Genomic DNA, 4,661 nt, shown 5'->3' with positions numbered 1-4,661 from the left:
CTTTCCCTGCCTTCCTCACTGCCCTCATTTTTGTAATTTCCTCTCTTCACCAGAAAGGCATGCCCTTTGTGGAAAATTTGGAAAGAACAAATAACAAAGTAGTTCATATTTACACAGTCTGAGGAGAACCACTGAAAACAGTTTAATGCATTTCTTAATAGGCATGTTTCCACACACACATATATTTACTGATTCATGTGAATTTTTATTTACAAATTTGTTTCCTGCTTGTTTTTTTTTTTAGTCAACATCATGTGAAGGACATTTTCTAATGTCAGTATATGTTCTTTAAATTAAAATATTGCATATTCTTCCATTAAATGGCGATTGTAAATTAATTGTGTAGTTGCTTTCTTCGTATTGGACACTTGGATTGTTTCCAGATTTTCTTTGAGATTATTAAAAATATTGAATTGTTGAGTATAATTTCTGTATTTTCAGGACACTATGATTTATTAGGTATTTTCTCTCTTTTCAAGGAGATTGAATAAGATTTATGTTTCTGTCTTTTTAAAAAATTTATTATGTCTCGCGTTGATCTGCTATTGGCTGATCTATTATAAGGGAATTCATGTGTTAATCAAACTGAGTTCATTTTTGTGTGCATAATGCTTCTAAATGGACAGGCGTCCGGCAGTATTTGTGCTTGGAGGCGGGGAGTGCCCGCTGGATGTTTGTGCTCACGGGAGAATGACTCTCCAAGACACAAAGCACGAGTAGTTTAGGGAGGTGACCTCTGGTCCCCAACTCCTAGAGGCAACCTTTCTTAAAACTGATTTGCTTCCCAGTTGATTTTGCCACATCTTCTTTTCCATCTCACCTCTCATAGTCACCCTTCCCCTGCTTGACGAAGGAGAGACACAGCTGTTACCCATCCCATCCTGAATCTGAGGTGTGTTGTCCTGGGGGACAAACTCTCTTCCCACCAACAAAGGACTATGAAACTACTAGTGTTTGTGCTGGTAAAGGGGATGGGTATAATGACCAGGGCACACATTTTGCAGGGTAGTTTTTACTTCTTGGCCTTCAGCAAAATTGAAGAAGGACTTAATCCGGTCACAAGATAGTAGGTAAAAATATTTTTTGATAGTCTCCATTCAGTTTTTATTTATGTAAACAAGGTTTTATACTGCTTATATCTATAAAAGTGGGGGTGAAAGGTACAAAATTGATGGTAAACCCAACCTTATTATAGCAATAAGGAATATTTATCCACAGGTGTATAAACTAATTGAGGAGAACAATATACTAGCAATATCCATTTCTTTTTTTTCAATTTTTTATTTATTGATTTTAGTGAGAGAGAGAGGAAGGGAGATATACCTATATATCTATATCCATATCTAGAGAAACAAATGCATTTCTAATAAAATTATACTTTCTTTGCTAACTACATTAACATTTCTAATAAGTAATTATTAATATTTTTGGATCAGTTGTGAGCATTAGAAATGATAGCTGAAACCAGAAGAAAATTGAACACTTTTGGCTTTATGGAAATTTTTTAAAAATCACTCTATACATAATTTTTGTTATAGAGAAATATAACGGGAAGATAAATGAAAGTCTTTTAAGCATTAAAACATAATCTTGAGAAAACATTCTGTGGGGAAGAGGAATGGAAATACAAGTTCAAGGAGAAAAGAGAACAATGCAGCTTTTTTGCTGTTTGTTCATGTATTTTTGGAGAGTTTGTTCATGTATATTTTTTTGATGGATAAAGATGGTTTTCAAATGGGTGTGGTATTTAGATTTCATTACATTAAATAAGTGCTGTAGTTTAATTAAAATTTTTAATAATTTTAATATGCCAGAATTATAGCCTTTGCAATTAATTAAAATTATAATTAAAATTTTAAATGGTAATTTAAAATGTGTGAAAACCAAAATGTTAACATTTTCTTAAAGGCTACAAGAGCAAAAATGTTTCATGACACTGCTCTGTAGCTTGTTTCCCAGTCCAAAGAGTTGTCGAACCTACAGCGAGTCTTCTGGTCCATTGGGTGGGACTGTTCATCAGGAGACAACTGGCATTTTCCAACTCTTGGTGTGTGTGTGTGACCAGATGAGTTGGATAAAAAAACAGTCTTCATGGGCCCACGGACGTATGTTTGGTCCCCTGTTTAGACATTTAGCTTTACTTTAGTCCATAGTCTTACAATATACTCCAAAGCCTGCTAGCTGTCTTATACAACCTATAGGGGGAGGCAGCAAATTGGTTGGAAAGATGTAGATGAGAAACTGTAGATGAAAATATACAGGTGTCTTTCCATATCTTCACCATTAGCAGAAATTTAATTCAGTTTTTATTCTATGAGAAAGAGCTGGTGATATCATCCTTGTATACAAAGGCCTGTGTATTATTGGATTCCAGGTGTGCCATGAGCTCTGTCGAGCATTCGTATAAGAGCATGGAGCCATATGAGCGAGTCAGCAGATGTGAGCCTGCACTCAGAGACTTTGTGTTGTGAGGGAGGAGAATGAAACATATATAGCTGGAAAACACTGTTATAAGGTTGCAGGTGTAAGTTTATTGTAGAATTTTATCCATTTAAGGAGGTTTCAGTTGGACTGATTTGAAATAGTTGGGAGCCTTTTAAATCCTCATTTAGTTATTGAATCAATAACTTTACTATTTTACTTTATTACGTATCAGGAAAGTGACACAGGAAATATACTGTAATGGGCTTTTCTCCTTCTGTTGTAAATCTGTCCTTTGATTCATCTTCCTGGCACTTTTAAGCCCAGAGAGTGCTTACTCTGTCCAGTCATTAGGTTGTTGTTTTTTAAAATTAAATTTATTGGGCAGTTATTATGTTTAACACACCATCTTCTTACTATTTGAGCATCTGCTCAAAAAATCTAGTCACTGTAAATATTTGCTCATGAGGAATTATTTGGATATATCAATTATTAAAAAAAATTTCTTCAATTATATTTAGTATATGAGAAAGAAACCAAATTCATAGACTATTTCTTGTGTTCTCCAGATTTTATATTCAGATTGTTTCTATTTCTGTTGTGTAATCATCTAGAAGTGATTATTTACAGATTTTGTTGTTACAGGTTTTGGAAAGGGCTATAGGAAATAATTCAGATCACAAATACTTTTGCTGTGCAGTTTTTCTTTTTTTTTGCCATTGATTGATAACTTTTCATGTTAAATTAACATTCTGATAAATAATTACTGAGACTGTTTTGATCAGTTGTGTCCAAGGAGAATGTGGAGTAGCCTTTAGCAGTAGGGATGGTAAGATCCATGTTAGAAATCAAGGGGTCCTGAAGGTCTAGTTTCTCTTTTTCTTCTCCCAACTGCTGTGGACCACAAAGAGTATGCCTCTCGCCCTTTAAGATAGTGTATGTGACAATGCTATACTATTTCCTAACTTACATAGAAGTTAGGAAACAGTATATCTGTTTCTGTGTGCTATCTGCCAGCCTGTAAGCCAGCCCTAATGGTTTTCATGTTCTATTCCCTTTGATAAGGAAGACCTACAATTAGTTCTCAATTATAAAGCTTCTCCTTGTTAGCAGCCCCTGGCCTAAAAGCACTTTTAAATGATGCAGTCAATTAAGATGTGCACAACCCACCCAAGTTAGGATGTAGGGGATATTGGGCTTGAGTGATAGTTTGTGATGTGAGCAAGGTGATTAGTGTTCAAAAACCAGCCACTTATCCTTCCTTTATGACAAGTAGTTGGTGTCTTTATTTGATAGCACTTGGATGGCTGTAAATGGAAGTGTTAGTTAGAAGGAAACATAGCTCCATTTGGAAAAAGTATAGCAATCCAATCATGAGTTTCCCTTCTTAGGCCCCTTCCGTCCTCTTGAATGGAATGAAGGTAGGAATTCTGATGTGCTGGTTATTTTGTGCATGGTTTTCATAATTAAACTGTGCCTTGAAGGCAATATAGGCCTGGGCTTTCTGCTTTCATTGCAAACTAGGCCTCTGAGATTTTGTTTGTATTGATGGGTTATAAAAATGGATACCAGGAGATGGATAGAGACCTGAGCACATTGATTCATGCTGTAAATGGCTCAGTGTGGTGTTGGTATATCTCTTTTCACCATCTAGGACTTTTCTCCTGGGGGAGGCATGGCGCAAAGACTAGCATTGTATTTAGTTGCTTTTGGACGTCTTTGTTTATTCAGTATTTTATATTTTTATTTTTACTGCATATTTATGTATAGTTGAACTGTGTATCAGTTAGTAGCATTATGTAACTACACAACACCTGCTATAATATCTTTTTCAAGTTAAGGCCAATAAATTTGAAGTAAGATCTCCCTTGACCTCTTTACCTATTCTAAAGTGCACTCCTCTGTTAATATGATGCGTCTTAGCATGTGCAATAGCCTGATGATTCACATTTTCCCAACTAGGACACATGAGAACATGAGCTTCCATTTTTTAAACCTTTACTATGTGTCAGGGACTCTCTTAGATGCCATACATCAGCGGTTCTCAACCTGTGGGACAGGACCCCTTTGGCGGTCGAACGACCCTTTCACAGGGGTCGCCTAAGACCATCCTGCACATCAGATATTTACATTACGATTCATAACAGTAGCAACATTACAGTTATAAAGTAGCAATGAAAATAATTTTATGGTTGGGTCACAACATGAGGAACTGTATTTAAAGGGCCAGAAGGTTGAGA

General features: G+C 35.7%; 1 protein-coding gene across 1 annotated transcript in view; it reads left to right on the top strand.

The window, feature by feature from the left end:
• The window catches only part of ARFGEF3 (ARFGEF family member 3), a 127,273-nt gene that overhangs the window by 3,700 nt on the left and 118,912 nt on the right, over positions 1–4,661 (top strand). The window lies entirely within an intron of this gene.

The sequence above is a fragment of the Myotis davidii genome, unplaced genomic scaffold (assembly GCF_000327345.1).
Source record: "Myotis davidii unplaced genomic scaffold, ASM32734v1 scaffold266, whole genome shotgun sequence".
Lineage (NCBI taxonomy): Eukaryota > Metazoa > Chordata > Mammalia > Chiroptera > Vespertilionidae > Myotis > Myotis davidii.
This window is presented reverse-complemented; position numbering and strand designations above follow the sequence as displayed.